Source organism: Erpetoichthys calabaricus, chromosome 1 (genome assembly GCF_900747795.2).
Source record: "Erpetoichthys calabaricus chromosome 1, fErpCal1.3, whole genome shotgun sequence".
Taxonomy (NCBI): Eukaryota; Metazoa; Chordata; class Cladistia; order Polypteriformes; family Polypteridae; genus Erpetoichthys; species Erpetoichthys calabaricus.
This window is the reverse complement of record NC_041394.2, coordinates 102837195-102847755: the sequence shown is the minus strand read 5'-3', so window position 1 is coordinate 102847755 and position 10561 is coordinate 102837195. Positions and strand designations below refer to the sequence as shown.

The 10561-nt window shown below is 45.2% G+C and overlaps 1 long non-coding RNA gene across 1 annotated transcript; it reads left to right on the top strand.

The window, feature by feature from the left end:
- The first annotated feature begins 835 nt into the window (after positions 1 to 835).
- Positions 836 to 1850, top strand: LOC114645930 (uncharacterized). Its single transcript, XR_003715232.1, has 2 exons — positions 836 to 966; positions 1594 to 1850. It is a non-coding gene; the product is annotated as an uncharacterized LOC114645930 (long non-coding RNA).
- The last annotated feature ends 8711 nt before the right edge of the window (positions 1851 to 10561 follow it).

The window sequence follows — 10561 nt, the reverse complement described above, 5'->3', positions numbered from 1 at the left end:
TGAACACTGTCGGGAAGTCGGTAGCTTAGAGCCCACTATGACTCCTAAATCCTTCTCATAAGGTGTACTTTCAATTTTCTGACCTCCCATTGTGTATTCAAACCTAACATTTTACTTCTTACATGTAGTACTTTTACATTTAAATGTATTATGGAGTAGGTGTTCCAACTTGGATGATTACATGTACAGAATTTCATTATTAACAGGAAATTATCCAGTTCCCTTGAACACTGAACATGATCAGACATTCTATATACTGGATACTGAAAGGCACTGAGTGACAACATGACAGAAAGCTGACACTGGACTGACTGTACACACTTTTAGTGTGAAAGACTTACACACTTGAGGTTTACTTGAATCACCCAGCAGCTCTACTATGTCAGGCATTTTAAAGTAGTGTAGAATATTATTTGGATTGCATTTGCTGACTGATTTCAGGTTAAAGGCTTAAAATCAGAAAAATTATGTTTCTGTTAAGCATCTTGAAATCATACAGATGATTCCAGTTGAAAATTTTCATTGGTGTTAACCTGCACCACAGGACTGTCACAGAAGTCTTACTTTTCTAATTTTTGCTTTTTTTAAGTGCAGGGAAAATTAAGCGTGTTCATGTCTTTGATTCTATTTAATTACACCGATTACTGTGTAATTTAACTAAATGACAGGGGCGTCTCTAATTTGAGCAATATGGTGAACTTAATCTTTGCTTTTGCTGTGACAAAGTAGCAGGGAGCAGACTGTGCCCACCCTACTGCCCTCAGGTCACTTGTGCCAGTCATGTAAGCTTTGGCAACAGTACTTGTGTACGAGAGGTGGGAATAGATAAGTGAAAAGGGAATGTTCACCCATTCTCGTCCCATGTGTGCCTGGTGATTTGATTAATGTACACTTTAAATGTTTTTTGAATTTCTTGAAAATGAAGAGGCACCAGTGTCTTTACAGCAAAGGCTGGACAATGTGAAGGTATTTGAATGGATAGAAAACGCTAACGGAAGTTAAGTATTAGAATCTTTAAAATGTGGCAGCTTTGGTGCAGTGCAAAGGGACTAATATATTATTATGTATGAAACCCTTCCGTTGAAGATATATTTTCAAAAATATATGTATTGAAAACTTTATATGTTGTTTTACATTTTGAGGAACACATGCTAAATGAAGGTACACAAAGGGAAGATGCATGTTTGTGGGATCTGAATTAATATCATGAGATGTTCCATGATGTTTTACTGTGCTGTTAAATCATATAATCTTTTTAGCCTACAGCACAATTTTTCTAGAACAATCTAGAAATCATTTTTTCCATAAAGCATTAGGGGGCTAATATGGCTGGCAAGATGAAGCCAGAAGCAAGGGCACCACTGAACAGGTAAACAATAGGAGAATGTCCTGCAAAAGGCTTTTAGTGCTGAGGGTGAAAGAGAAATAGAAAATAAGAGAAAGAGGAGAAAGAAAAATAGAGAAACAGATGGTTGGATAAGCCCTGGATGTTATCATGCAGGTGTTTTTGGGCACTCCTGAGGTATGTAACACCACTCCGGGACAAGAGGTGGTCCAGTCACTGACAATATCATCTCCTTTTTTTCTCCAAAGTGTTGAGAAGATTCCCAGTGATGGCAACTGACCCCACCCATTCCATTCCAAGCCCGATAAATCTCAGCACCCCCGGAAGGAAGTGTCTCATTTGGAATTGAGCAGACTGCTAGGACATGTGCGTCTTTCAAGACAGACCTCCTTGAAAGAGCTACTCAGGACAGGCCAGGAAGGCTATACCCTTTTGTTGACTTCAATTTTCTGTGCCATCATGTGCTTTTGACCAACCAGTTTGAATTAAACAGAGTGAGCTAAGAGTTCTCTGTGTGATGAACTGAGGTCCATCCTGGAGAAAGTGTGCAATATTCTAACACAAAGGTCTACGAAGATGTCTTAGAGGGCCATAGTGGCTGCAGGTTTTTGTTCCTCACCCATAACAGATCTTATTCAACATTGGCTTGTTAAGTGGCTTTTCTATCCGGCCATGTCAGGTCATTCGTATGTTGTAGATTTTTACCTTTCCAAGGATTTCATGCAAATGATTTGTGGCCTGAAGTGGATGAGTAATTCTCAGTTCTACATGTTTTTTAATCTTCAGTGTCATTCCAGATATTTTATTTAACCAGATAGTTAAAGACATTACAGCCCTCCAGGACCGCGTTTGTAGATCTCGTGTACTAACAGGACGCTAGCAAAAAGAAGAAGACATTGCATTTATGTAGCATTTTTCACCACACTGAAAGCACTAGAGGGTGGGGGGCTACTTCAAACGCCATCAATGCGCAGCATCCTCTTGGATGATATGACGGCTGCCATTTTATGCCAGTACTCTCAGCAATTAATTATTAGGAGGTGAAGAAGTGAGAAAGATAGCCAATTAGAGACTGGAGATAATTAAGAGCAATTTAGCCAGGACATTGTGAAACACCATACTCTTTACAAAAGATGCACAAGGATCTTTAATGGCCAAAGGGAGTGAGGACCTCAGTTTTACGTCTCTTCTGAAGGACTATGTCATTTTTACAGCAAAATGTCCCTGTCACTGCGCTGGGACATTGGTATCCACATTCAGAATGCAGGGTAAGTGCCTCCTGCTGGCCTCACCAATGTCTTTTCCAGCAGCAACCAAAGGTTTTCCTAGGAGAAGGAGTCCTAGAGTTGGCATGGATGCTTAACCCTTTTTAAGGAGAAAAAGCAATGCCAGGGAAAGCAGGTAGAAAGTCAAAAGATATCCTAGATACCAGTTGGAGTTCCTGTTTGTAAATGGAGTGGCCAAGACACCTGTTATACTTTGCAGGGAGGCCAGAGTGCTGGAAAGAGAGGGGGAGACATGCTCCCCTGACATGTTAAGTTGCAGCATCCATGGGCTGTTCTACCAGTATATATACCTACAAGGCATGCTGGGAGCTGTAGTCCAATGGGGGGGCAGTAGGTGCTTGCAGAGGGTGCTGTGGGGATTTGTGATCCCTGTTTTCAGGGATTTCAGCTTGACATGGAAGTGCTTTCAACTGGCTATGCCCTAGGAGCAGAGGTACTGCCAGGTGTAAGGTAAAAGAAGCCACTCAACCTCATCTGGCAATTCGGAGTTGAGAGAGGAGCTAGACAGCTTACCTGGCAGGAGTGGTAGAATAAGAGAGAAAGAGTTCGAACTGTGCTCAAGTTTGTGCTTGTGGACAACATGTGGAGGTATTCTTTGAAAACAAACCTTTTTATTGAACCCGGGACTTGTCGTTGCAGTTGTGTTTGGAGTGCTGCAATGCCCCCTACTGGTCACAATGTCAAATCTACTAGGGTAGAATATATTCTGAAGGTGAACCTTACATTGCAACCTTTCATCTTCAGAAAACATTTTCTCACCATATTACCTTCGTATTAATCTATGGCAGCTGAAATGTTGAATTCCTCTGTCATCTTAGAAAAGAAACTTTTTTTGTATGTATTCTAGTTTCTTGTAATACAGGCAGTAGATAAAACCAGACTGAAAGCAGTTCTTAGAATCTCATGCAGAACACACATGACGTATCATGGTGACAGTTCAAAAAGTTGGAAATTAATGTGAAGTTTGACTTGGAGCCAGTTGTTAGGTTAATCTTCAGTTTACTTGGTCAACAGGACTCAGCACTGCGTAAAACCTGAGCTGCCAGAAATGGAGGGTAAAGCAGTGGGAAAGCACTCATCAGTCAGGCTGAAGTGCTAATGACAGTGTAATAGCTGTGGCCTGTAGAGGGCGTCTCTGAACCCAAAATTCGAGACATAACCACACTAACAACCGTCCCTGGTTCAAATGGGGGCTTTATTTTATAACAAATGCTTTGCTCATGCTTTGCCGACAATCAACAACACAATTTAGTTTTTCTTTCTTTTACTTTCTCTACTACTCCTCTCCTGATTCTGACTCTGAGTGAGGCAATGTGGCTCCACAGGAGTACTTCCAGTGCCATGACATTGCACTGAGGAAGCACTTCTTGGTCAAGTGGAGCCCCCTCAGAATAAGTACCTCCATTCTCAGCAGCTCCTTCTGGTGGCACCCACAGCAGGGCTGCCCAACAGAACCACAATTCACAGGTTCACCTTTCTACATACTCACATTCCTTATATATATATATATCTATTGTGGGAAACAGCCCAGACACAGACAGGTAGACATGGTTCTTAAAGCACCACACACGTTTATTTACAATTATGTATAAGTGAAACACGCACACCTCAGTGCCGCAGCACCAACCACCCTAAAGTCCAGGCCTCTTCCAAATGCCTTTGCCTCTTCAGGTGTGCCTCCACTCCGCTCCTCTATGACTCTGTCCACTTCCACCCGACTCTAGCCATCGAATGAAGGGAGGCGGCCCCTTTTATAAGCCCTCTTCTGGTCCTTCTGGGCATCCCGGCTAGGTGCCACCCCCAGCCGCTTGCCACAGTGCCCCACCACAAGCTGAGACCCATAGGGGCCAGCGGCCAATCCCGCAAGGGCAGATCTCCCACGGCGTCTCTTATACTGGCAACGCTCCCCCCTCTGACTGGCACCCCGGCACTTGCCACTTTGGCCCCCCTTCTGAGACCTCCGTGCCCCCCGTGTTGGGAGATCTGATGGGACCATACGCGCCCCCGTTACCTCAGCTGGCTCTGTGGTTTCCCTCTACCTCCGCAGAGGGCGGCTCTTCTCTGGACATGAGCAGCCTGCCTCACGTCCTCTCTTATCGGAGGAACCGTCTCTCTTCCTTCGATTCCTCCTCTTTCTCTGGGATGCTGTGATGGTTTGGGTATCCCTATGGGAAATGTATAGACCCTGTCCCGTCTGTGTCCCTGTGGAGCGGCGTGAGAGCGTGGCTGGCTCGGGGCATAGGGCTCACCATGTGATCAGCTCCCACCGTCCACTATTGGAGCCCTCCCTACTTGAATCCGATCAATTATGTCATGGTTCTTTTCGGTGGGGCCTCCCTTATTCTTTACGGGGCTGATTCCACTCACCTGCCCCGTTCTATGTTGTTTCAGCCGGAGGATCCAATGTCATGCCGATCCGTCCACTGTCGCAGTTTCTTCACGGACGCAACTGTCTTCCTCTCCAGCTTTCCCAATTCCTCTTGAAGGGCACGTAAGATCTGCAATAGCGACTCTGCGGGCTAAATGCACTCCTCCAGCTCGTGCAGAGCCGCCAGCAAGCACACACAGTCAGCCGACGGTGGACTTACCTGTCGATCAGTCACACACGCCGGCTGCTTCCTGTGGGGCCTCTCCTCCGGCCCAATCGGGTCCTTCCCCGGCTCGGGATGGGCATTTGTTGGTCCCGCCTCCATCCAATCATTGCCGGGCATGCAACACACACCACCCAATCCCTTGCCTGTCTCAGGGAGAGACTTCCGGTCCTCGGCTATCTTGTCTCCCCTCCTCAAGGTGCCATGGCCTCTCGAGCTGTAGCGACTCCTCCTCCTCCACTTCTTCTACTGCCGCCGCTCTGGTGATGCCCTGCAGATCGACACGTGTCTGCCACCGATGCAGATCCGGGCAGTCCCTGCCTGCAACACAGAATGTAAGTCCGACCCCGCAGGGGCCGACCATCATTGGGCAAGGCACTTACTTACTGGGTCCTGTCTGTCCGAGGAACCCACCTCGGCATGGCCTTCCTAGACGCGATGCTGTCCTAGGTGTCCTCAACTGCAGCGCGCTCATAGGAGCCCGCTGCACTCCGGCAACGCCCGTTGTCGTCCTTCCATACCAGGGGGGAAACGGCCCTTCTATGGACTGGTGGAGGTCTGCGGGATGAATCGCTCCCACGAGGTTGTGCGTGCGCCGCTCCCGCGGCATGTGTGTGGGCTTACCTGCTGTGCCGGACTGCCCACAAAATTATTTGTGACGGGTCCCCGCCTTGTAACAGGCGGAGAATCCCATCTGGGATGCCACTGTGGGAAACAGCCCAGACACAGACAGGTAGACATGGTTCTTAAAGCACCACACACGTTTATTTACAATTATGTACAAGTGAAACATGCACACCTCAGTGCCGCAGCACCAATCACCCCAAATTCCAGGCCTCTTCCAAATACCTTTGCCTCTTCAGGTCCGCCTCCACTCCTCTACTCCAAGACTTTGTCCAATTCCACCTGACTCCAGCCATCGAATGGAGGGAGGTGGCCCCTTTTATACACACCCGGACTCTGGGTGTCCCTGCTCTTCTTCCTCCCAGCACTTCCGGGTGAGGCGGAAGTGCTGAGGGGCAGGGCTCCATTGCCATTGGGGCGCCCCCTGGCGGTGACCACGTGCCCCTATAGGGTTCAGATTCTAAGCTCCATTCCCATGGTCCCCAAAGCCACCAGGGCAGTCGCCCCCTCGTGGTCTGGAGGAGGCGTAAGCCCTCCTCCAGTCCTTCCAGGCATCCCGGCTGGGTACCACCCCCAGCCGCTTGCCACAATATATATCATTATATGGGCCTTTCAGCCAGGCAGTCAGTCACAGTTTGGCAAAGCCAGTCAATACTGACAGGGGGTGCTAGAGTTGCATGTCTAGTTATATATCTGGGGGATTTTTATTGTGAAGTGTTTAGAGTAGACACACTGTTCACGCATTGTGCAGCAACAGTTCTTCATAAGAATGTCTAAAGCTTCTGATTTTTATTTTTAGATCTAAAGATTTTCATTGAAAGCTATCCATCAAGAAGAATGATTTCAGGAACTTAGAATGCTTCTTGGTGGCATTCCATCCCATTCTCTAAAAGTTATTTATCTGGGTTTAATTATGTGGTAATCATAAATCACTCCAAGTTATAAACCTCAGTGTAACAAACAGAGATGATATATACAGAATCACACAGATGTTTGCAGTGCACCCTGAGAAGTAGGATGGCCTCATACCTCATGTGATCATACATTTTGGTCTGTAATGCTGGAGTTATACTGCACATAGGAGACAGTGCTATACTCTGGTTTGACTTTCATGAGTGAGGTATATCACATAGACCTCCAATCTTTAGTGTAACATACTGGGGTGAGACCTACCACCTAGATGCCCATGCTCCATTTCATCAATCAAAGATTATACAGAGTGCACAGGTCTCTACATTGAGCTGTAGCATATAGTGTAGAAGTGTCAAATATCACTCAGATCTGTACATGTCTGCTTGATGTACATAAATGATTCATATCACAAAGGGCACCAATCTTTGGTGTAGCACACCAGAGTGATACATTTCACAAAGAGCTCCAACTGTAAAAATCAGTGCACTGTCCTCTCACACACAGTGACACCACATATCATCTAGACTCCCCACTTTCAGTGCAGTGTACTGAATGGTCCTTATTACAGAGTTCTAGACTGCAGTATGGGCACATTTTTAAGCTAAGCTGTACACTTCACTCTGACGTGTGTAGATGATACACATCACATGGAGCCACATTCTTCAGTGTGACATGCTGGGTGAATAACATCATACATCATAGAGAACAGAAATGTAACTTAGCACAAAGGGCTGTAACCCTCTGTCCCATACACTGGGGACACACCTGTGATAAGTATCATCCAGAGCTCCAGTCTTCAGTGTTACATCCTGAGGTGATACCTACTGTATGGCACAGAGCTCATGTATAGGGGTCATTCAAATCATGTACTGCAGATCTGTACGCTGTACTCTCACAGCCAGTGATGCCGCCTATCACTCAGACCTCAAGTTTTCGGTGTGACATGCTGGGGTGACCCACGCTGCACTCTAGTTTGGTCATAATTGCAAAGATGTATTTGTGTTTTCACTATTTTCTAAACATATCCCTTTACATTGCAGTCAAAGTTCATGACGGTGCCCATTAAGGAACAATTCCTGTAAAACTGAATGTGAGCTACTTGACTTTGTCAATGCACGTGCAATTTTCACAACACACTTGTATTCTTTTGATGGGCACCTGGGTGGGCTAGGCATGTGATTTTAGGAGTTTTCCCTTACTATTGCAAAAAAAAAAAATAGGATCATGAGTTAAAACCAAGGAGGTAAACTGTACTTACCACTGCTTACATTAAAGAAAACCAAAGCAAATTATTGTAACATCTTAATAATTTCCCAAGGCCACCAAGGTTGAGAAATGCTTCTCTACTGCAGTGGGCTGCATGCAGCATCAGAGTGTGCCATCATACCCGACGATTTGCTCATTTGCTTGGCTCTTGCCCAAGATCAGTTTTAGCAAATAAGAACACAGTAACTCTCACTCTGCAGAGCCCCTTGCCTGACTGAGTCCTGCTTTATCTGCTGTAGATCATCTTCAGTGTTACTAGAATGAATCCAACAGCATACGAGTCCCCACTGACTTGCTCTGCCACAGCATTTTTTGCATGCATGATGTTATTTGCATTGAGCGCTTGACAGGTGCTCCATTTTTGTTTTGGCAGTAGAGGACATTACAGTTTCTGAAAAGTGCTGCAGTCTAAGCCGCTAGCCAGCTCACTCCTGTCTGCTCTATGAAGGGCAGACTTTGTAGGAAATGTCAAAGACGTCTGTGTAGCTGCAAACCCAATGACAAATCGGCTAGACACTTGTTGGAAGAGACTATGATGCCAACTCCCAGATTACTCATCGTCATTCTTCTGCTCACATACAAAAGCTGGCAGGCCAGTCTGCAGCTTTTAAGCCAGCAATTTCTGCATAGGTTTAAAATATTGTAGCAGACATGGCTATTTATACAGCCAATATAAGAGAATTTCTAAATATCATTAAAGACATTACAGTTACATATTCAAGGGTGAAAGTATATTTTTCCTGAACATTTATACACAATAAGGGTGGTGCAGTGGTAGCGCTGCTGCCTCACAGTAAAGAGACCAGGGTTCATGTCCTGGGTCTTCCTTGCATGGAGTTTGCATGTTCTCCTTGTGTCTGTGTGAAGTTCCTCCGGGTGCTCGGGTTTCCTCCCACTGTCTAAAGACATGCAAGTTAGGTGGATTGGCGATCCTAAATTGGCCCCAGTGTGCAGTTGGAGTTTGTGTGTGTGTGTGTGTGTGTTCAACCTGCTATGGACTGGCACCATGTCCAGGGTTTGTTCTGGACTTGTGCCCTATGGTAGCTGGGATAGACTACAGCAGACCCCTGCAACCCTGTTCAGAAGTAAGCGGGTTAGAAGAGGACTGACTGATAAACACACTATTTTGTTACATTGTATTAACCCCCAAGGTGAAATTATCTTTTTGCATGACCTTTAGAGGTCAGAGCGCGGTATTACTTACTAGAATTCCTACCCTTGTTATGCAAGTCTAATGTACTTAAAAGGCCACACAAAAATGTACATGTATGTTCACATTCCTGCAATTGTACTGAAAACAATCTTACGTATTAATCCATATACTGAAAGCTTTTAATTATTGTTATACCTTAACTATTATTATCAACATGGTATTCCTACAGTGTTGAAGAGGTCTTGGTAAGGGCTTGGTTGGCAGTACTTCCCCTATGCTACAGAACAAGAGACAAGTGGTAAAAAGTAGCAATTGCACTCCCTCCAGAATGATAAGGTTTGACATGGTGCTTTGAGTCACTAAGGCCTTGTATCCTTAGGCCAAATGGAGGCAAGACCCTGACCCGAAAATGGTTCTGAGGTAACCAGAAGTAGTCATGGGTTAGGTCCTAAGGCCCTTCTTGCCAGAGGACTATTGAACCTGGAGAGGGGGAAGAAAGGCAGACAAGGGTTCAGCTGGTGTAAGGATGAGGGCGAAGGGAGAGTGAAAATAAGGTGTTGGAGGTGAGAAGAGATTGCGCTTCAGGCTACGTCCACATTACTAGGTTTCTACAATCTCTGGCCACATCAGCATTTTCAGATCATTTACTAAAGTGTCTCTGTCCACATTAAAATACCTGAAAACCCAAATGATGTAGTTGTCTGCCTAGAGGGCATGCATGCACTTAGATGTCTTATCCAAAACCGTTAATCGGTGAAGGGATCTTATCACTGCTGGCCACAGGATTTACTCGCAAACTGTAGCGATCATTAAATTATATACAGCATTGAGACTGTACAAAATGCAATTTAGATGCATACAGGTAAGCAACACAGCAAGTGCCACAGAAAGTTGTGTTGGAGTACTTTTTCTTCTTCTGTGAAGGGTGACCAATCAGGGAATGAGACATTGCAATGAGCAGGATCCAATCATGGTTAATCAGAGCGTAATTAAGAGTCTGCATTTTCGAAAAACTGCATTTTCACCCATAGGCACCAAAATGGTAAGGCTTCATTTTCAGAAGTATATGGCTCTGGGGAGTGATTTTCAGGTGTAGAAAAGGCTAAGTTAATTTGGAGGAAGGCAAACATAAAGACTAAATTTTGCGTTTTTAAATGAAAACATAGTAGTGTGGATATCTCCCCTTCTTGTGGTTATTGTTTATTTAATAAAACACCTTTGTTTAACCTGATTTGGGTCTCCTTGGATGCATTATGGGTTTAAGGACAGCTCATTAGCACCCTATCCAGTCACCATCACTCATCCTTTATTGATTAATCAGGATTACTTCAGTTCAAGTTTGGCAGAAGAGGGCATAAGTCAGAAACCACCTCTGGACTTTTGC